The sequence below is a fragment of the Esox lucius genome, chromosome 4 (assembly GCF_011004845.1).
Source record: "Esox lucius isolate fEsoLuc1 chromosome 4, fEsoLuc1.pri, whole genome shotgun sequence".
In the NCBI taxonomy this organism is placed as follows: domain Eukaryota; kingdom Metazoa; phylum Chordata; class Actinopteri; order Esociformes; family Esocidae; genus Esox; species Esox lucius.
This window is the reverse complement of record NC_047572.1, coordinates 1-23,705: the sequence shown is the minus strand read 5'-3', so window position 1 is coordinate 23,705 and position 23,705 is coordinate 1. Positions and strand designations below refer to the sequence as shown.

The 23,705-nt window shown below is 43.3% G+C and overlaps 1 long non-coding RNA gene and 3 other non-coding genes across 4 annotated transcripts; all 4 read left to right on the top strand.

The window, feature by feature from the left end:
* The first annotated feature begins 17,682 nt into the window (after positions 1-17,682).
* On the top strand, positions 17,683-20,194 carry LOC117594381. Its single transcript, XR_004575654.1, has 2 exons — positions 17,683-17,954; positions 19,936-20,194. It is a non-coding gene; the product is annotated as an uncharacterized LOC117594381 (long non-coding RNA).
* Positions 20,195-23,026: 2,832 nt separating this feature from the next.
* Positions 23,027-23,145, top strand: LOC117594441. The gene has a single exon (XR_004575727.1). It is a non-coding gene; the product is annotated as a 5S ribosomal RNA (ribosomal RNA).
* Positions 23,146-23,248: 103 nt separating this feature from the next.
* Positions 23,249-23,367, top strand: LOC117594440. The gene has a single exon (XR_004575726.1). It is a non-coding gene; the product is annotated as a 5S ribosomal RNA (ribosomal RNA).
* A 103-nt stretch (positions 23,368-23,470) lies between these two features.
* LOC117594439 lies at positions 23,471-23,589 on the top strand. The gene has a single exon (XR_004575725.1). It is a non-coding gene; the product is annotated as a 5S ribosomal RNA (ribosomal RNA).
* Positions 23,590-23,705: the final 116 nt, after the last annotated feature.

The window sequence follows — 23,705 nt, the reverse complement described above, 5'->3', positions numbered from 1 at the left end:
AAAGTCATCCATTCCTCCAGCGGATTATCTATCCCAGAATGCTCGTATGCGACCCCTTGACATAGCCCAATTCAATGCCCCCAAATTTCCTCAAACAGGTGTGCTCAGGTGGGGTCGCGAACCTCTTCGCTGGGGGAATGAAGACCCAATGCCAACCTGGGAAACCTGTAACAACATACAACACACATCATTATTCCACCAATGTCCATGTACCACTTCATTCTATTCTCATCTCCTCAGACCTTTCTCTGTAACCCTGTATACCCCCTTTTATTACAGTATTCTTCAGTTCCTTCCCCTAAAAGTCTATTCCCCTGGCGTCGTCCTTTGTCTCCTTCTCTCGCTCATAGTCCCGCAGTGTCCTGGGGTCCGCTCCTGGCACCGGTCCAGCTGGTTCTGGTCCTCCTTCCGTCCACACTGGGGCAAGCTCCTCCTTCCCGGTTTGGATGAGGTCCGTCAGCGACCTCCCTGGCTCCTGCGCTGGTGTACACTGGCTCCAATGGTACCATGTCTCTCCTTTGTCCCTCAGGCGGACCGCATGGCTCGTTCTCTCCACCACCTGATGAGGACCCATCCACCTTGGCTCCGACCACTTTCGCTTGATGACCTTCAGCAGCACCCACTCCGCCTGGGGCAGGTTCTGTTCCAGTGGGTGCAGGTTTCTCCATTCTCCGACTCTATTGAAGAATTCTGAAATGAGAGCTCGCAATTCATCAAAATACACTCTGTGATCTTTGGGCCATCTTTTTTTCCCCTTCCGGGACCGCAGGCCCCGCGGCTGGTCCTGGAAACTGTCTCCCCGTCAGCAGCTCGTATGGGGTGAACCCAGTGGTCTGATTTAACGAGCATCGAATTGTCATGAGTGCCAGTGGCAGTGCATCTACCAAGTTCAATTTAGTCTGTGCACATATCTTAGCCAACTTGTTTTTTAAGTTTTGGTCCATCCTTTCTACACTTCCCTGGGACTGTGGATGGTATACAGTGCCAAAAGCATGTTTTAGGCCCAATAAGCTCTCTACCTTCTGTAAATCACTGTTCTTAAAGTGAGTCCCATTGTCTGACCTGATTTTCTCTGGGAAGCCGTGTCTGGGAATGTACTGGTTCACTAAACACTTGATCACTGTCTGACTGTCCTCCCTTCTTGCTGGCCAGGCTTCTGGCCACCCTGTGAACACTAACTTGTAACGGCACCCCCGTACAGTTTCCCCCATGTCCGTGTAGTCTATCACTATCTCTTGTCCAGGTCTTGTCGTCATGGGGAACGCCCCCATCTCCGGTTTAATCGTCGGTTTTGGATTGTGGTGAGTGCAGATGGTGCATGTCCTAGTGTAGTTGCGTACCATGTCTACCATAAACGGGTGCCACCAATGGCACAAGTACCTCAACATCTGCACTGGCCCTACATGGCCCAACCCATGGGCTTCTGCAAATTTATCTCCCCGCATGGCTGGTGGAAGTATTACTCTACCGTCTGGCCCTCTCCAGAGCCCTCTCGTCTCTGTTGCTCCTCTCTGTCGCCAAATTGTTTTCTCTTGTGGGGAAGCCCCCTTTTGATGTCTCACTAGCTCGTCTCTCTCAGGGCCTTCTCCCCACCCCACTTCCTCTTCTGCTCTTACCATCATCACTCGCGGAGTGTACCCTGCTGCCTGTTTTACTGATGTGTCTGCCGCTTGATTTCCCTGAGCTACGGCACTATTTGAGTTATCGTGTCCTTTGCATTTTATGATGGCTACCTTTTCGGGCAGGTCTAGGGCCTCGGCTAGTTCTCTCATCTCCACCTCGTGTTTAATCGGTTTGTCTCCTGCTGTTCTAAACCCAGCTTTTAACCACTGTCCTAGCTCCACGTGCGCTGTGCCTACTGCGTATGCCGAATCTGTGTAAATGTTTACTCTCTTTCCCTTGGCCTGCCTGAGTGCCTCTATCACTGCTCTCACTTCTGCTCTCTGAGCTGACTGCAGCCCCTGGAGCCTCTCTGCTTTCACTATAACTAAACCCTCTGGTGTTAGTTTCACTACCGCAAAGGCCGCCCTCAGCCCATCTTGTTCGTGTCTGAAACAGCACCCATCAGTGAAGAGGTCCTCTGCCCCTGGGAGGGGTTCTGCATCCAGATCGGTTCGTGTCTTACTCTCCCTCACTACCTCTTGCGCGCACTCATGTGGTAGCCCCGTCCCCATTCAGTCTGCCATATTTATCCCTTCATGTGTGAAAGTCAAATTTGGAGCCCCGAGAATTTTGCTTAGGTGTTGTTGCCTGAGGGAAGTCATAGTGAACATCTGTGAATTTACATACGCCACTACACTGTGTGTTGTGAGTATCTGAAGTTGATGTCCCATCACTATGTGTGCGCATTTTTGAATGAGTCTCGCTACCCCCGCTGCATGCTGTGTGCAGGTGGGGTGCCTTTTTTCGGTTTTGTCAAATCCTACGCTTATGTACATAAGGATGTTCCTATCTCCCCCTTTTTTCTGAAACAGGACCCCGTTCATGACTTGTCCTGTTTCAGAAACATCTAGAAAAAAGGGTTTTGTGTAGTCGGGTATGGCCAGATCAGCTGCGGTGGCTAGTTGTTGTTTCAGCAAAATGAAGGCCTGGTCGGCCGGGCAAGTCCAATTGAGTGTGGCTTTAAGTTTACGCATTCCCTGCTCTTTAACTAGCGCTCTAAGTGGCTCTGTGAGCCCTGAATAGTTTGGGATGTAATTGCGGCTGTACCCCGTGAGCCCCAGGAATGATAGCATTTCCTGAACAGTAGTGGGTTTAGGATGGTGGAGGATGGTTGTGCGGTGTGCTGGGGAAAGCCCCGCTCCCTTCTGCGAGATTACTCTGCCCAGAAAGGAGACCTGTGTTCTTACCAGCTGTAGCTTTTCTTTTGACACCTTGAACCCTTTCTCAGCCAGTCTGGTGAGGACCGTCATTGTAGCTTGAATGCAGGCGGCCACCGTTGGGGCCGCCTGCATTGGTCCAGTCTACATACTGGACCAAAGTTACCCCTGTAGGCAGGCAGCATCCCTGCAGCGCTTCTCTCTGTACCTGGTTGAATATGCCAGGGGAAAGCGCGAACCCCTGTGGTAGTCTCGTGTATCGCCATTGTCGACCCCTATGTGTGAAAGAAAAGATATCACGAAGTTCCTCTGCTAGTGGGAGACAGAAAAAAGCATTAGCCAGGTCAATGCAGGTGAACCATTTTTGATCAGGGGTCAAATTAGTGAGTGCTACATACGGGTTAGGTACCGGTATGGTGGGTGTGAGTAAAATGTCGTTAATGGCTCTGAGATCATGGGCCATACGGTATTTCCCTGTCCCTTTCTTTTCTACCGGGAGGATAGGCGTGTTCCACGCGGAACATGACTCCTCCAACACCCCTGTGGGCCACAAACCATTCCGTGTTACATCCAACCCTATTAGATTCTGTCCAAGTTTGATCCATGAACAAAATAAATGCAACCAGAAGTCCATAAAGATGAGATCCATCTTTATTCAGCATGAGTCTATGATGTTTTCCTTCGGTTTCTCATTTCTCTCTCTCCAATGATTACAAAGTGGACACAGTATTTATGCCCCAGCACATCCCCACCAATATCTGGCTGTCTTCCAATCACATACGTGTATTCTACATCCTAACCTTACATGGCCTAATAGTGTCCCCTCTTAAGTTTCTTGGCTCCACAGCTTATCAGGTTGTGTGAGGCCCCTCAGTAGTAGATACCAACTGCTTGTGATACGGTACCTCATATAGCACAAGATAACGAACCACTCCTCTAACAAGAGAATAGAACTAAAATACATGCATATCATCAGGTACAGACAGGTTTCCTCACAATGTTATGTGCCAACCTACGGTCCATGGGTCTATTCATAGGGTCTATGACAGTCAGATGGAAAACTCCTATCAGGAGGTATGGACAGGATGTGTGGAAATCATCAGAAATGGGGCATCACATTTCCTACCTAGTGTCCTTCGTACAGAGATCATTAATACTCTCATACATTGTGTAATTCAGCTACCTTTCATGCCCAATATCTATCAGTCCCCCCTTCACACATTAATGATTAACATATAATAATTACATGTTGATAAAAATAGCAAAAATAAAAGTACAGTCCAATTCCTAATGAACTGAAAAGGTCCAAACACTTTGGTTAAAAAACAATAAATAAAAATAATAAAAAGGATTATCTGGCCTATGAGGCTTTATTATTCCTGAAATGAAAATAAGATGCAATGGACACAGCTTGCCCTGGCACATAGCACTGTATGGTACTGCAATCACAATAACCATTGTGATCGATCTTTACCATACACATCAAGTCCCAGGCTACTATAAGTCTAACCAGTGTCCAACAGAAAAAGACCTAACATGACATATTAATGAAATGCATAATTCATTCACAATGAACCCTTTAAACAATCAAAGTCCACCCTTGTCCATATCATGAGTCATACGTCAACATCATACCAACAACCCAACATATCCTGAACGTAACACAACACTCAACTCCAATGAATGTACTAGTGACAGTTTCTACCTTTTGAAAAGGAATATGGCACTATTAAACATATCAGGATAGTTGTTGTAATTATGACTATTATGCAGCTTCACAAAAGTATCAATGACCAATGTTTGTGTAGTGATCATATGTAGTCCTCTACCTGCCTTGTGAGGAATGAACATACATACATACATAAGATATCAAAATATCTGTCAATTTAGGAAAACTATTGATTGTTAAGAATGAAGCTAGATTCCCATCAAATGTCCTGTAGTTCTAGTCTTCAGTCTTCTCTGTCTTGCATCAGTGATGTAAAGTTCCAATATCAGCTATTGCAGTCAGTGTGATGTGGACCCACCAAATTGCCTGGTTATTCTAACAAGTCAGTGTAGGTGTGTAGTGGAGTAGTGAGTTTCCAAAACTTCACTACTTCAAGATTAACACCACAACAGTGTCTTCTACTGTGATGGGACCATGTGACCTTTCCAGTCAACTGGCCCGTGGTACTCTGACCTGTAGTATGTGGAGTCCCTCTGGACTCTCCTCTCATCTTGCTGTCAATGATTCATCTGGAAATGGGATGTGAAGCCAAGTGATCTGACCCTGGCATCGTTCTGCCATGTGATTGGTCAGGAGGATTCGGAACAGATTCAACCAGTGTAGTTGTAGAAATCCTTCTTGAACATGTTGCTGGTACTCACACACTCAGTTGTCTGTGTCCAGTCTGTGACGTGATGTATCATCAGAAAAGGGGGTTGTGATGTCCTGATCTGTTGAAAGTATAACTGCAAAACAACGATTAGTGTGGTTCAACAGTCCATCTGACTTTCATCCACTGGGTCTGGTTCCGTCAACTCCCAACAATGAAGACAATAGATCAGTCCTGAAAACTTGTGGATCTCAGAAGTTCCATAGACAAGTTTCAAAAGTCCATGTCAAATTTCCTTTTCCATCTAGAACGGGCTTGGTTGATGTTTCATTCAATGTGCTATATTTATGCTGGATAGCACCTAGCAGTAGAATGAGATTCCGTTGTCTGATCAGACTTGACTTTGCATAACCAAATCAAAAATGGTAAGATCTAATATATTCCACCATTAAAATGTTAGACCTTACAAATAAACAAATGAAAACAAATCCTAAGAATGGAAGATGTAAAACATAACAGATGCCAATGCACCATTATAACTATGCAAACAGAAAAAAAACTAAATGTTCATGTAACTCCTTATAAGTACCAATTTGATTTGCTTTGAGCCCTAAGCTCAACTATTTCCAATCATAATCAGTTATTATATCATACATCCCCCCTGCTTTCACTTCATTAAGTCAATGGAAAGCGACACCATGAGTGAAAGCAGAATCACGGCGAATACGGCCACAGGAGGCGCCATCCTGAACCCACACTGGCCATCATTTTGGGATGGACATGTAAAATTAAAGAATTGGTAATAGGGATGGATCTAGAATCCATTCGTTATGGATTTTCATACTGTATATTCATCAAAAACAACAAAGTGAAAATGTTAAAAACACAAACATTCCCTAACACAATCAAAGACATCAATGTGCAACACAGACTTGTGCGAAGGAATTATAAACCATATAACCCATTGACACATTTTGTCTTACAGAGCTAAACAGCTCTCAAATTTTTTTAATTGGCTATCATGCATTTATAATATCCTGAAGTTTCTTGGCACATGCCTAACTAAATTGGTTAGCCCACTAGGGGATATGCTGAGCAACTAAATTGTCGGAGAGAAAAACTCCAGCCCAAGTTCCAGGAATACATCTACTGCAACCACCAGGGTGATTGTATTAGCATAACTACAGCACCCAAATTTAGCATTTTTAAAGGCAACGACCAAACTACCTTGTGACAAACAATGTCTTAATTAACCTTCTACATTTAAGTAAAATTTTCCAACTTTGATTCATTTTCATTCCAAATAGTGGCGGTCAGCCAAAAACTAAATCACAACTTATATTTTGACCACATCTGTGGTTCTATTGACATCAGAATTACTCTATCATCAACAATGGAGGATGACTTTTGGTCTCCACCCTCACTGTAGTCCATAAATTCCTATATTAAAGCTATTGAGTGGAAAATGGGTCTAACCTTTACCTAATGTTTGACTATCCCAAAACTGAATATGCCTATTTTGAGGAAATAACCACAGTTGAGACCAGTCTTAACACTCAATTTGAACCCTTAGTAATAGGCTGCCCTGATTTAATGGGAGAGGTTGTTTGGGGTCTTCCTAAGGGTCTGCCCTCCTTCCTGGAGCCCTTGACTTTTCCCACTTATAGTTAGCCATGAATAAAGGCAAAATTGATCATTTAAAATGTGTATGAAATTTAGGTTTCTATGTATTAAAAATCTGTACATGGTCCTCAGACTGTCAGTAGCACCATATGTTATTCTCTCAACCTAGCCAATATCCTTTAAATGAAGGTTCAGATTTATTGTCTTACTCATCTCTAGTATTGTGTGCAGTTTGTAAAAATATGCTTGTCATATCTGTACAATTACTTAACATTCTTGTAGACATTCCAAAACATTGATAAAAATTATGACTAAACCGAAAACAGACATGACCACCCAAGTAAGCCTATGTCTTTTAACACAGGGCAGTGTGTGGGGGAATTGGCTCAAGCACTCCTCCCCCCTGTGCTGCTCTTAGAACCCAGGATGAGTCTATTTTTGTCAGTCAACCTATTTAGAACTGAGTATCTAGCTTTTGTTATTGTAGGGGATAAACTCGCTTTTGGCAGTTTTCACCCTTTTTGTCCTAATTTCACATGAGACTGTAACATATATTAGAACCAAATTCAGTGCACATGGAAAACCATGTGTCTATTTAAAAAAAAGTATTACCCTATGTGTATTGTTTCCCTCTCACCAGTTGTCCTGTGACAAGGCAGAGAGAGAGAGAGAACACACACACATTCCAACTTGGTGGAAACCCTCTGTAAAGGCTTATGGCTGTTTTGGATTCATATTCAGTCCTCATGGGACACAGCGTGTCTTCTTAACGTTAAAGATTATCACCATGTGGATTCTTCATTCTATCACTGATATAATATATAAGGAAAGAGAAAACACAATATTTTAACCTTTTATAAGAAAACCATGAGACTATTTTACCAGATTACAAAATCATCATTGTACCAATTCCTAATTTATCACTAGGGTTAGATGTACCCACGTGTTAAAGCCTGTAGTGAGACCCTCCTTGAGGCCTTACGGTTTTAAACATTATCATCAATGCAATAAATACGTTTGATTTAAATTTACAGAGTGAACATGACAAAGCACAAAAAAACAGGCTATTCCTTGAATACCTATTAAAACATGTTCAAGCATGACAGAACAAAACAGGCTATTTCCAATGCTTATTAAAACATGCTATATACCATCAAAGTGCTTTCAAACTAATATTAACTTGAATAAGCATGGTCATTATCAAGGGAAGTGATCAGGTTTCCTTGATAAGTTCCAGCTCTACTCAATATTTAGGTACGATACATTTTTGGAAACACATTTAAAACTCTTAATCAATGATTATAAGCTCACGTCAGGTCCCGGTATCACCAGGAAATCCTCTGTCTTTGATTCCTGAATTCCATACATGCTGCTGATCGGAATGTGGGTAGAATGTCTCATGTTCCAACTGTCTGTGCATCCTGTCTTTTTCTTTTGGTTCTTCTTCTTCTTGCTACACTCATCCTGCCAATGTCCAATGATTCCACAATAGTGACATGATCCTGGTTTCTTTTTTAATGGGCTTTGAGTGTCTTTAGATGTTGTTCCTGCTTTCAACGTTTCCAGTTCCTTTTTCCAACTTATCCAGTTCAGCCATTTGTTCAGCCGACGCCAGAACACATTCTTTCTCATTCTATCTTTGAGGAATTTATCAATCCATTCTTCAATTTCTGATAACACAATCAACGACCACTGTGTTTTTTGTAATTCATCAGGCATTCTTTGAATTTCTTCCCATATTTTCTGTATATCAAAAAAACTCCAAAAATCCTCTTCTGGAACAATGGGATATTTTTTTATTATCTCTTGGTGACAGTCATCTATTTTCAAACTCTTTTTGATCTCATAGGCCAAGGATTTCACCATTTTCTAAATTACAACGGGAGGGCTGCAGTCCCTGTATTTACCATGTTGTTTAAAGATGTCTTTTTCTTCCCCTTACTTACAAGATTTAAATTATTACTACATACGCGTCAACCTGCTATCCAAATAACAAGGACTTAGATGAATACCGAAGCTTTGCACTAAAGAGTGTATATTAGGACTATATTAGGACCATGTCACTTACTACTCAGTCTAGTAAGTACTTCCCATCACAACAAGGAAGATTTAGCAAGGACTTCTAGATGACTTAACAAAGATTTATCTTCTTCTGTGGAATCTCTGGACTAAGACTAAGAACACATCTTTCAGTGTCAACGTAAGTCTTGCATGTCCTCACCACAGGTTTCCATTGCCTAAAAAAAATATTTATTTCATTTCTAGGTCTTCTTATTGTTCCAGATGTGTTCATCTGGATACTCATGCTGATTTAACTGACTTGTTCTTTTAGAGTGGTTTGACTCACCATTCAGAGTGCAAATCCATCTATCCGGGTCACGGCACCATGCTGTTAGATTCTGTCCAAGTTTGATCCATGAACAAAATAAATGCAACCAGAAGTCAGGGGAGATCCATCTTTATTCAGCATGAGTCTATGATGTTTTCCTTCGGTTTCTCATTTCTCTCTCTCCAATGATTACAAAGTGGACACAGTATTTATGCCCTAGCACATCCCCACCAATATCTGGCTGTCTTCCAATCACATACGTGTATTCTACATCCTAACCTTACATGGCCTAATAGTGTCCCCTCTTAAGTTTCTTGGCTCCACAGCTTATCAGGTTGTGTGAGGCCCCTCAGTAGTAGATACCAACTGCTTGTGATACGGTACCTCATATAGCACAAGACCACGAACCACTCCTCTAACAAGAGAATAGAACTAAAATACATGCATATCATCAGGTACAGACAGGTTTCCTCACAATGTTATGTGCCAACCTACGGTCCATGGGTCTATTCATAGGGTCTATGACAATCAGATGGAAAACACCTATCAGGAGGTATGGACAGGATGTGTGGAAATCATCAGAAATGGGGCATCACATTTCCTACCTAGTGTCCTTCATAAAGAGATCATTAATACTCTCATACATTGTGTAATTCAGCTACTTTTCATGCCCAATATCTATCAAACCCTTCCTCCGCCTCTGGTTTGTGTGGGTATTGGGGCAACCATATGGGTTCTCCCGGTCTGATTTTAAAGGTGACTGGTGGGCAATCGGTGAGCCCCACGTCCGTGGGGCCCTTGGATCACAGTGAGTCCGGTAACTCATTAAGTCTGGCCGTGGCTACAGGGTGATCCAACTTTTCCCTCCCATGATCCCGAGTTATCTCCCTTCGCTCTAAATATACCCAATCCGTCCCTGGTGCCTCTAACCGATACCTCTTACAGCTGGGTGAGTACCATACGTTTTGCGCCTGAATGAGTGTCCAATCAGTGCATTCCACCGCCCTTTTAACCATGGGCCCCAGGTCTTTTGCTTGGTGTTTCGGATGCAGGGCCAGTGACACATGCGGGACGGACTCCTCCGCCATCATGTACCACTGATCCTGCTCGTCTGTCAACTGTACATCTGCCGCTACCCCTTCAGGGCCTACATATATGAATTTAGACCCGACCTGCCACGTGTCCCCACACACTACATCCCCAAACCCCTCTCTATACACCTCATCGCCCTGTCGATCATAAAATAGGGTTACATGTGGGGGGTCTGGCGGAGGAAAGTACGGCTCGAGGAGGGAGATCCACGGCCTCCACTTGAAGTACTGGGACAAAATACCCTGTTTGTCCGGCTTTTCCGGTATCAATAGTCCCCAGTATATCTTCGCTATTTCACCCTTCACCGGTTGTACCAGGTACTGCCCTTTGCGTGTGGTTTCAGGTCCGCATACCGCCGACGTCCCGTCTGGTAACGTGACAGTTAGTCCATCTGGAGAACACAAGATATTAGCCCCCAGTTTTATCAACAAGTCTCTCCCCAATAAGTTCACTGGTGTGTTTGCCGACACCACATACAGATGGCCTGTTTACCCAGTATTGTTTTAAGAGGAAATGTCACTGGCAAAGTCTGTCCCACCCCTTCAAACCCCACAACTTCCACTGTCTTGGAGGATAGTAGTCCTGTGGCGGGAGGGGCGGTGATGGTGGAAAAAGTGGCACCTGTGTCAACCAGAAAGGGGAAGTCCTTCCCGTCGACATTCATGGACAGCATGGGGTCTGCCTTTCCCCCGCTGTCCCCTCCCCTCCCTGTAGACCGTCATTCCTGGTCCCACCCTCTGTCATAAGAGAGTGGGTACTGGCCAGGTGCACTAGGTGGTGGGACGGCATGTGGGTTGGGAACTGGAGCTGCCCGTTGGTTTGGGTATCCTCTGCCCCTTGCAGCGTTCTGTGGGCACTCTCTGGACCAGTGGTTCAGGTCACCACACGTAAAGCAGGCTCCGTATGGGACTTGGGCTCCTGGAGCCCCTCTGCCTCTACCCCGCCCCCTCCCCCTACCATAACCTCCCCTCGAAGTCCCTGGTCGATAGGGCGCGGTGAATGCCCTCTGGCCACCGTGAGGTTGGGGTGCCCATGTGGGAACAGGGTATAAGTCGGGTGTGTCAGGTTCTCCCGAGCCTAGGGCTGCCTTCTGTCTGTGTTTCTTTTTCCCTTCATTGAACCTCACTTTGGCTTCACCCAGCTGTAAGCGCAACAGTTTCTCTTTCAGTTCCTGTATCTGTTTGTCTTTCTCTGTCTCCTCGTCTTTAGCCCTCTGTAAATGATGCACTACATGTCTTTCCCATACGTGTGATTCACTACCCGGCAAGTCAGGATTTGCCATCATTGCCTCTTTTATTTTCTCTGGAAGTCCCTCTAAGACCGCCCTTCTAAACCACTCCTGCTGCAGACCTCCCTTCCCCGGGTGGTGCCCTGTGTGTTTGGTCCATGTTTCTTTACATACTTCTAGATACTGTCTAGGGTGTTGGTCTTTTTCCCAAGGTAACTTGGGCATCGGGGCCCCAGCGGGCAAGGGAAATCGTTCCCTCAGGGCCGTGGCTATGCGCCCGACCACCTGACTGAAAGGGGTGTCGTCAGGGCTCCGCCTAGTGGCGGCCCCTTTTTCTATCTCAGTCATAGCCTGGGCGGACATGGCTCGGGCGGCTACTGCCCTCTAGTCCCCCAGTGCCAACATTTTACCGGCTGTGAGTTTATCAAATTGTGCCAACAGCTGAAACCCTTAGTGCCAATTGGGCATCGTTTAAATGCCACGGCCTACCTGAGCATTGTTTCTGACCATATCCATCCCTTTATGACCACCATGTACCCATCCTCTGATGGCTACTTCCAGCAGGATAATGCACCATGTCACAAAGCTCGAATCTTTTCAAATTGGTTTCTTGAACATGACAATGTACTGAAATGGCCCCCACAGTCACCAGATCTCAAAACAATAGAACATCTTTGGGATGTGGTGGAACGGGAGCTTCGTGCCCTGGATGTGCATCCCACAAATCTCCATCAACTGCAAGATGCTATCCTATCAATATGGGCCAACATTTCTAAAGAATGCTTTCAGCACCTTGTTGAATCAATGCCACCTAGAATTAAGGCAGTTCTGAAGGGGGTCAAACACAGTATTAGTATGGTGAGTGTAGTTCATTCTCTGATCTAAGCAGGACAGTGTGATAGAGAAATTCCACAACAACAAGTGGGCAGGTCAATCAGCAACACTGCATGAAAAGGCCTGTTTCGGAGTGTGTCCATATAAGTACATATTTTTGTAATGATGACAGGTAAAAGGCCAGTACAAAGAAGTCACAATATAAAACTATTTTAACCAGTCGTAAGAAGTCAGCTCTTGAAATTTCTGGAAACTCCTCAAACTTTGCACATGCAAATTTGTTCTTAACACTTGTCTTTCGTCCTCATTCTAATTTCAACAGTTTACATTCAGCAGGCAACCTAAAGTTAAAACCTACGGATTGACTGATGTTTGGCGCTTTCAGAATCCTGGGTGCAGGTGTTACTCCTTCTATTCACCGGTTCACAAAACATATTCTCAAATCGATAATTTTTTTGTTGATAATAGGTTACTTTCATTAGTAATTAATGTGAATACCAGGCTATAGTAATTTCATACCGTGCTCCGTTGTTGATCACTTTTAACTTGCCTACTACAAGTAGTGGATATCGGCTGTGGCAATTCAATACTTTACTACTCTCAGATACTGAGTTTGTTACATTTCTTTTTAAGGAAATACATGAGTTTTTAGAACGCAACCGGACCCCAGGGATGTCTTACTGTCTAATTTGGGAAACGTTAAAAGCCTATCTCAAAGGCCAAATCATATCGTATAGTGCTTGTGTAAAGAAAAAACAACAGGAAAGGCTTAAAGATATTCTGCAAATCGATGGGGTTCTCTCACACTCGCCATCAGCTGATTTATTTAAGGAATGATTGGCTCTTCAGACAGAGTTCAATCTGTTGTCTACGAAACGTATTGATAACCTTTGGAATAAATCCGGACACAAATCTTATGAACACGGTGAAAAAATAGGAAAAATCTTAGCTCATCAACTACGGCAACAAAGTGTCGACCAGTCAATCCTTGAAATTATTGATGAACATGACAAAAAATTAACTGATCCATTAGAGATTAATAATAGGTTTAGGGAGTATTATTCGCAATTATATACATCTGAATCCAGTAGAAATGAGGCACTGTTTGACTAATTTTTTTGCAAATTCACTCTGCCCACTGTTGATGAACACTACGCCTCAAAGGCTGAAATATTGAAAGCAATTGCCACCATGCAAAGTGGAAAATCGGCGGGTCCGGATGGCTTTCTGAGCGAGTTTTTCAAAAAATTATCTTAGGACTTTCCACTATCTTACTCGCTGTATACGATGAGTCTTTCATCTCAGGGTCGTTACCAGAAACCATGAGACAAGCCATTATTTCTTCAATTCATAAAAAGAGTAAAAGTAAATTAGATTGTAGCTCATATCGACCCATTTCATTATTAAACGTTGACAGTAAAATATTTGACAAACTTTTAGCATGTCGATAAGAGACTGTTATACCTTCAATAGTGTCTGATGATCAGACTGGCTTTATCAAAAATCGATATTCATTCTACAGTATACGCAGACTTTTGAATATCCTTCATCATCCCGCTCCACCCGATATACCTGAGGTGCTTCTGTCACTTGATGCTGAAAAAGCATTTGATCGGGTGGAGTGGGACTACCTCCTCTATATATTGAAGAAACTTGGCTTTGGTGCCAAATTCGTTTCATGGATTAATGTTTTATATTCTTCTCCTGTGGCAGCAATTCGGACAAACAATAACATATTGTCCTTTTTCCAATTAGGCTGCAGAACTAGGCAGGGTTGCCCATTGTCCCCCTCCTTATTTGCACTGATGATTGAACCACTGGCAGTGGCAATACGGTCCGATAATGCTATTACAGGCATACTGAGGGGTGTATCCGAACATAAAGTATCCCTATATGCGGACGATACCCTCCTGTATGTGTCTGAACCGCTTAAGACCCTGCCTCGTCTACTGTCATTACTTAGTAGCTTTGGGAAAATATCAGGATATAAAATCAACATACAAAAAAGTGAACTTATGCCGATTAACGCTGCAGCCAGACTTATCACATTTAACTTACCATTCCTACCATTTAAATTGAGTAAAGATTTAAAATTTAAGTACTTAGGTATATGGGTTACTAATAATTACAAGAACCTCTATAAAACACATTTTGTTCCACTGATAGATTCTATAAAACAAGATTTTGAGCGTTGGGGTACACTACCGCTATCACTGGGAGGCAGGATAAACACTGTCAAGATGAATATCCTACCTAGATTTCTATATCTGTTCCAGTGTATCCCACTATTTTTAACCAAATAGTTTTCCTACTGATAGACAAGCTGATATCAGCTTTTATATGGAATGGGAAAAATGCACGCATCCGTAATAGTGTTCTGCAGCGGCACCGAGAGCATGGAGGACTATCATTACCCAATTTTCAGCACTATTATTGGGCAGCCAATGCTCGTTCTATGTTATATTGGTTTAATTTGCATGCTGGTGGGCCTATGTGGCTATCCCTTGAGAATTTGTCATGCCATCCTGCTTCTTTACATGCATTGCTCTGTTCAACATTGCCATCACCTCATCCAATATACAAATACTCTTTGAATCCAGTGGTTAAGCACTCCTTTAAAATATGGGGACAGTTTAGAAGACATTTTTCACTTAATAATCTATCAATCTATGCTCCCATAGTAAGAAATCACATGTTTACTCCTTCTATTATAGATGATTCTTTTGGTGCCTGGTCTGTAAATAGCCATAGGGCACTAAAGGATATGTACATTGATGGCACTTTTGCAACCTTTCAGCAAGTGAAAACTAAATTCCAAAAATGCTCACTTCTTTAAATGTCTTCAAGTTCGCAGTTTTGTTGCATCTTCTGTTAGTCACTTTCCCTCACTAACGACTGAGTCACTTCTTGAGTCTGTTCTAAAAGTGAATCCATACTCTAAGGGGGCCGTTGGTGAAATCTATAATGCACTGAATACTCATAATATGGAACCTCTGGCTCACGTGAAAAGATTATGGGAAGAGGAACTGGTCATAGGAATCTCTGAGGATTCATGGGAATTTATATTGAGAAACATTCATTCATCTTCAATATGTCAAAGACACAGAGTGGTTCAATTTAAAGTTGTTCATAGATTGCACTGGTCTAAAGTAAAGCTGGCAAAATTTTTATCAGACATAGATCCTCACTGTGATAGATGTGAAGCCGAACCAGGCACTCTGTCTCACATGTTTTGGTTCTGTCCAAAACTTGAAGATTTTTGGAAGTCTATATAGATTTTTGGAAGTCTATATTTAAGTTTATTTCCGACACATTGGGGACAGACAAAGAGCCTGATGCCATGATCTCTGTATTCGGCATTATGCCGCAGCATTTTTACTTAAATCAAAACAACAAAAGCCTCATAGCATTTGCTACTCTTTTAGCTCGACGGCAGATACTGCTTAAATGGAAAGACAAGTCCCCTCCAACTTTTTAAATGTGGCTCATTGATCTTTTGTATAATCAATCAATGGAAAAAATAAGGTATGCTACAGCAGGCTGTGCCTATACATTTTTTGATATCTGGCAACCGGTTTTGGATCAAATTAGAAAGGTGGATCCTTCTCTAATCTCAATTTCAGAGGAGTAGTATACTATACTTGTGTTTTCTTATCTAAAACATGTTAAAGATTGTTTTTATTTTATTTTTATTGATGTGTATTGGTGCAACAGGTGGGGATTGTTCCTGGGTTGGTGGGTGTAGATATATTGATTGTATAAGTTAGTGAACTGTTGTAAGCAATGAAGCAAAATAAATAAAAAGTGTTTGTAGCATGTGCTAAAACTGAAGGTGCAAGTAGGAGAACAGGAAACCCTGTTCAAGCGGTTGCCGGGTAGAGAAAGATTTAGCATGTCTGTCTTTTGAGAAACAGTAAACAGGTTAGAGACACACACACATAGTCTGACAGACAAGACAGAAACCGCAAGGGGACAAGAAGATGTTTGCATTTATCCTTATAAGGTATAGAACTGGAATTGGACCAATGGCACACTTGCTTTGCTAACTTGACGCCTCTATCTTTTGGGCGTAGTTGAAGTATAAAATGCTGTTTTGACTGTTGATCCTTGGACATTGTGCGGCGACACTTGTCTCCAAAAGCTTTTGTAATAAACAGAATATGCGGTACGGTAATTGACCTGACTCCTGGTGTTTTATTCTCCTTTCCAACAAACCAACTCGGGGAAGTGTTGACTTCAACAATTTTGGGGGCTCAGTCCGGGATTGGAAAAAGGAGAAGGAATTCGACCCGGTCCAGACAACCTACACGAGATTCACAGGTTCCTGAGCCGGCTCATGATAAAGGTAAGCAGAGCCTGTTATATCTAAATCTGCATATTGGCTGTGAACTAAATTGTGAACCTGTGGAGAACGTAGTGGTACTGGTTTAAATTCAGGAGGGCGAGGCAATTGGTATTTGTTCTCGGGTTGACTACCCCAGACCACTTCCCGACAGGACGGTCGAGATTGTAAGCAGGAAACTTGACAATCAGTCGGGTTAAAGGCCCGAGGACTTAGGGGCACCTCGAAATATTTATTGTGTGTAAAGGTACATGTTCAGCTGTAAGAAGTTAATGTTTCATATAGGATCTGTTTCAATCATTGTGAAAGCTTTCACCAATCTATCTAAATTACATTCAGTATAAGCCTAGAATAACATGTTCCAATTGAAACAGTTATGTGGTTTTCATTACTGTCCACATGCTTCCTACCTATAACGCTCAGAGACAGTACAACCTTTGAGTAATAACAAGATGTTCCAGTATGCAATAACAACTAGAGATACATGTGTGTTATGACTACTGAACGCTGTGCTTCTAAATAAAAACGAGTCCACCCATGGAGAAGTGTGAGTTGCTGAGTTGAATCCTACTGGCAGGCTCGTTCCTGGCTCAGTTGAGATCAATGGCTCTCTCCCTTCTGCAGAAGTGACTTCTAAAACGTCTTTCTGACTCTTGGTGTGGTTCTTTCTCATTAGACAAATTAGACTATATAGAAGTTTGGTGAACTGAACCCAACATTAACTGGTGCCGAAACCCGGGACCCGATACCTGCCCGTCGGGGCGACGGAGGAACAACAGGTCATTAAACCTGCCGGCAGCCCCGCCGACCTTCACGGAGGGGGACCACCTAGGTGTTGATCCGCGGCCGTCCCGAGGGACAGTGAAGGATCCCGTCGAACCAGGACCTCACCGGGAGCCGGAAAAACGGTAAAAGTTTTCGTTATCTTTTAGAAAATTGTAGTGAGTCGTGTGGAAACCACTAAGAAACTGTATTCGTGGGTTAGATAAAAAGCGTGTCTGGGATACGTTGTCTAGGTCTGGGACCTGGTGGGGAAATCAGGGATTTCTAGCCAACCTAAACGCTCTCTACGGTCGTGGGTTAGATTAAAAATGTGTCAGGGATACGTTGTCTAGGTCTGGGACCTGGTGGAGAAATCAGGGATTTCCAGCCAACCTAAACGACAGTCGTGGGTTAGATTAAAAACGTGTCAGGGATACGTTGTCTAGGTCTGGGACCTGGTGGGGAATCGGGGATTTCCAACCAACCTAAACGCTGAGATCTGGGATTTTCGTGGAGAGACAGTAAATGGTGGATTCGATAGGATTCACTATAAACAAGATAAGAACCTTTTATTGAATTAAAGTTAAAATTAGAGGGGACGTCCCAGGTAAGTAAATGCAATTATAGTATTACAAAATGGGGCAATGTAATGAGAAAACGTTAACCACAGATGAAAAATACATGCGCAATAATCACCCGGGTGCCATAACGTACATAGGAGGATGGAAAAAACATTTTGATTTTTCAGGCAACTTTAAATTAGAAGAACTGCAGTTCATTAGGCGAAGTTTGCAAAGTAAGGAAGTTTTAAGCAAGGGAAGAAAAAAAAAATAATCCAAGCCCAATCAACGGCGATAGCTGTGTGGATAGAACAAGCAAAGAAGAGGGAACAATACAGGGAATATTGGTTGAGGTATTAAATACATTGGTAAAAAAAAGTATACATAATGGCCTCTGAAGAAATCGGTGGAATCTAATCAGAATTAAATGCGTCCAGAACTCAAGCTATGGAGTTAGATTTGATTAAAGGTAGAAAAGTGCCTTTTCCAGATTTGCCAAGCATGTTTCACCATTCACATAGGCATACAGGCACACATGCACGTCAATAGTTGACCGCGCACAGAAGCTGGAGTCCTCAATCTATACTATGTCCTTCAAACAAATCAAGAAAACCCCACCAGAGATCCTGCCGTACAAAAAATAAGCAGGATAATAACAATTGCATTGTGCTGTGGAACACAATGTTCCTATTGACAGTAATGCGATGAGCATGGGCCATTATTTTGAAGTTAACCACCTGGAACATGTGCATTGAAGAGGACAGAAAAAAAATATAGACAAAGAAAGAATAGAACGAGATTCCCTATTTGGGGGACTACATACAGAAAATATTTTTGACAAAGAGGATTATCAGGGCGCAAAAATATATTGGAAATTAAGACATTAAATTGCATTTCAAAATAAAAATACATTTATTATTTTAGATTTTGGAGTATGTGTGTGTGAGTGAGTGAGAGGGAGAGCTCAGTGATTGGTTCCATTTGTGTGTGTTTGTGTGTGTGCATGGTTTACTCTGTGGGAGGGTATGTGTGGAAGTGGAGAATGTCACCTAATGAAGGTATAAATTAAGTCGGTATATGTCACTTTGAAAGGTGTTGCAGACACAGAAAGTGGATTGAATACAAGGGAGTCTAAACGTACACTGTAAGAACATACTCTTTAATGATATGCTTCTTAGAAATATGGAAATTATCAGCAATTTCTACATTATTAATAACCTTTCGGTTCCTTTTTTTTTTTCATATAAAGTGTTTGATTCGCTCTGGCTGCAAGATTGAGCCACGGTCCCTGCCATGTCTCAACAGGAGGGATGGAACTAATAATAAGGAATGCGTTCCACGCATCTCCAGGACTAAACTCTTATTTAAAAAAAAATTGTAGACAGTGTTTGATTTGCTGTAAGCACAACCCTCAAGGTAACATAAGGCCAAAACGGGGCAGATGTCCTAGCGGTACTTACCCTTTTGAAATCATACACATACTGTCTAGTGTTAATAGATACGTTCTCCAAATGGGTAGAGATAGTACCAGCTAAAAAAACAGACGTATTGACAGTAGCCAAAGCCATCTGTAAAGAAATTGTTCCAAACCATGGTATCCCGAGAGTAATCTGGAGTGATAATGGGACTCATTTTGTAAACGAAATCATACAGAACATGAGTCAACATTTAGGAATTACATTAAAAAATCACTGTTCATACCACCCCCAAAGTGCAGGGTTGGTCGAGCGTACGAACGGGACTATCAAGCTAAGGCTTAGGAAAACCATGGAACAAACAAATAAAACATGGCCGGAATGTCTGCCATTAGTCAAAATGTACATGAGAATAGTACCAAACACAATGGGCCTGACACCTTTCGAGATAGTATATGGGAGACCTTTCAGATTACCTTTGTGGGAGGGGGAACCATGGCAGGAGAATGAGGGGGAATTGGATCCATTGACAGAATGGATGTGCAAAATGTTTAGAGAAAAGAGTGTGCAAAATGCCAGTAACTTGCCAGTCTCCTTGTCTCCTCTTCCACAGGCTCTCCTGAAACCGGGTGACGAAATCCTGATAAAGGTCATCAAAAGAAAGTCCTGGGCGACACCCAAGTGGGAAGGACCGTTCCGAGTACTCATTACCACCCCAACTGCGGTAAAAATCGCAGAACGAAGCACCTGGATACATCAGTCTCAGTGCAAGAAGTTGACACCAGACGCTGCCCTTGAGTAAGTGGGAAGACGGACGGTATCAAAACCCTTGTCCGCCGAAGAAACCAACAGACACTCACTCACCAGCCACAGGGAAAAACCACCCTCCTGAGGGTTGGTTGGACTGGTTCACATCAGGGTCATGGGCTATGGTCCAGTATGCAGAGATACATTATCAACAACTCAATGGACAAGAAATGTATGAGAGACCATGTGACGATGTTTAGACTGTGTAAATAATGTAAATAACCAGACGGTGCCTGACCAAAATTAGGGTGGTCGCTCCTTCCGAGGGCCGGAGGAGGAATTTTTGCCCATATGCTTTCGGGTTTTCGCCTCCCCCAGAGTGCTGTCTGGTGCATTTCTATCCTGTTTTCCTTTTATGAAGGTTGCACTGAAAACCTTAACCCGGAGAGGTGCATCATCTGATTTCAATGGGAACAACAGGAGGGAAATGTAAGAAGTTAATGTTTCATATAGGATCTGTTTCAATCATTGTGAAAGCTTTCACCAATCTATCTAAATTACATTCAGTATAAGCCTAGAATAACATGTTCCAATTGAAACAGTTATGTGGTTTTCATTACTGTCCACATGCTTCCTACCTATAACGCTCAGAGACAGTACAACCTTTGAGTAATAACAAGATGTTCCAGTATGCAATAACAACTAGAGATACATGTGTGTTATGACTACTGAACGCTGTGCTTCTAAATAAAAACGAGTCCACCCATGGAGAAGTGTGAGTTGCTGAGTTGAATCCTACTGGCAGGCTCGTTCCTGGCTCAGTTGAGATCAATGGCTCTCTCCCTTCTGCAGAAGTGACTTCTAAAACGTCTTTCTGACTCTTGGTGTGGTTCTTTCTCATTAGACAAATTAGACTATATAGAAGTTTGGTGAACTGAACCCAACACGGGTAGAGAAAGATTTAGCATGTCTGTCTTTTGAGAAACAGTAAACAGGTTAGAGACACACACACATAGTCTGACAGACAAGACAGAAACCGCAAGGGGACAAGAAGATGTTTGCATTTATCCTTATAAGGTATAGAACTGGAATTGGACCAATGGCACACTTGCTTTGCTAACTTGACGCCTCTATCTTTTGGGCGTAGTTGAAGTATAAAATGCTGTTTTGACTGTTGATCCTTGGACATTGTGCGGCGACACTTGTCTCCAAAAGCTTTTGTAATAAACAGAATATGCGGTACGGTAATTGACCTGACTCCTGGTGTTTTATTCTCCTTTCCAACAAACCAACTCGGGGAAGTGTTGACTTCAACAATTTTGGGGGCTCAGTCCGGGATTGGAAAAAGGAGAAGGAATTCGACCCGGTCCAGACAACCTACACGAGATTCACAGGTTCCTGAGCCGGCTCATGATAAAGGTAAGCAGAGCCTGTTATATCTAAATCTGCATATTGGCTGTGAACTAAATTGTGAACCTGTGGAGAACGTAGTGGTACTGGTTTAAATTCAGGAGGGCGAGGCAATTGGTATTTGTTCTCGGGTTGACTACCCCAGACCACTTCCCGACAGGACGGTCGAGATTGTAAGCAGGAAACTTGACAATCAGTCGGGTTAAAGGCCCGAGGACTTAGGGGCACCTCGAAATATTTATTGTGTGTAAAGGTACATGTTCAGCTGGGTTAGAGGCCCGGGGAGTTTGGAACTCCCCAAATTTTTTATGAGAGAACTGGGTTCAAGTCCCAAAAGTGTTGGGTCAGGGACCCGTTAATCATTTGTTAATCATTCTGAGTCTGGGACTCACAGTAACATAAGTCAGGGAGAAATGGACGGGGAGTTTGAGAGAGAAGTAGATGACGATGGGTGGGGTCCAGGTACGGGAAAGTGGAAACAATTGGGGATACAGGTGGCAAATGTAATGACAGTTGTAGGCAGGATGGACCCAATTCAGAAAGAAAAAGAAGATATAGAAGAGAAATTGCGACAAGTGGTGAGAGAGGCAGGATTAAGGATGGAGGAAAGGAGACCATTACATGTTATTTTGTGGAATAAGGAGAAGGATTGTGCCAAAAATCGAGATAGAGTTAGAGACAAGAAGGAAACAGCAAATTTGGTCAAGAGAGGGAGATATAGAGAACAGGAGAAGGAATGGGAAAAGCACAGAAAAGAATGGTGTAAATTAGCAGTGTGGTGTCAGGGTGTAGACCATTTGAGCAAAGAGAAAAAGGAACAGAAAATTAAGGAGGAGAAAAAGGGAGGAGAGATAGAACCCCCAGCATATGAAAATGACCCGGTGTTGCCTAGTACACCGCGTGTACCACTGTATCCAGTGTTACGTTTAGAAAATGGGATATTGTCTTTAGACCCCCACAACAGCGAGCCCGTACATCAATTCACAGGAAAGCAAGATAAGAGAAAGTTGAGTAGGAAGGCGGAGTCAGAGAGCGAGACAGACACTGAGGGGGAGGTGAAACCGTTCAAGGCAAAGGCAGAGAGAGAGTACGGGAGGTACGAGGAGAGGAGCGAGAAGGGGAAACAACTAGGAGAGAAAAAACAGGATGAGATTAAAAGGGCCAGAAAGAAAAGGACAGGCAGTACTAAAGGCAGGTTAGGTGAGGACACAAGGTCGGGGTCGGGGTCGGATGATAGTGACACAGTGAGAAGGACAAAAAATAGGCAGAAAAAAGGAAATTCACATAGAGGACGGTGGCACTGGGGGACTGGAGGGCAGTAGCCACGAGCCGTGAGCCGTGTCCGCCCAGGCTATGACTGAGACAGAAAAAGGGAGCCCTGACGACACCCCTTTCAGTCAGGTGGTGGGGCGCATAGCCACGGCCCTGAGGGAACGATTTCCCTTAACCGCTGGGGCCCTGATGCCCAAGTTACCTTGGGAAAAAGAGCAACACCCTAGACAGTATCTAGAAGCATGTAAAGAAACCCAAATTCAAACTGCCAATAGGCTTACGGCCACACCTCCCTGAGCACGCCCGATCTCGTCTGATCTCGAAAGCTAAGCAGGGTCGGGCCCGGTTAGTACTTGGATGGGAGACCGCCTGGGAATACCAGGTGCCGTAAGCCTTTTTGATTGAGCTCAATTCATTTTTGAAAAAAATCCTGTCAATCATTCTTTTAGGACATGTCCACACACTCTATAAAAGGCCCAAATTCAAACCGCCAATAGGCTTACGGCCACACCTCCCTGAGCACGCCCGATCTCGTCTGATCTCGAAAGCTAAGCAGGGTCGGGCCCGGTTAGTACTTGGATGGGAGACCGCCTGGGAATACCAGGTGCCGTAAGCCTTTTTGATTGAGCTCAATTCATTTTTGAAAAAAATCCTGTCAATCATTCTTTTAGGACATGTCCACACACTCTATAAAAGGCCCAAATTCAAACCGCCAATAGGCTTACGGCCACACCTCCCTGAGCACGCCCGATCTCGTCTGATCTCGGAAGCTAAGCAGGGTGGGGCCCGGTTAGTACTTGGATGGGAGACCGCCTGGGAATACCAGGTGCCGTAAGCCTTTTTGATTGAGCTCAATTCATTTTTGAAAAAAATCCTGTCAATCATTCTTTTAGGACATGTCCACACACTCTATAAAAGGCCCAAATTCAAACCGCCAATAGGCTTACGGCCACA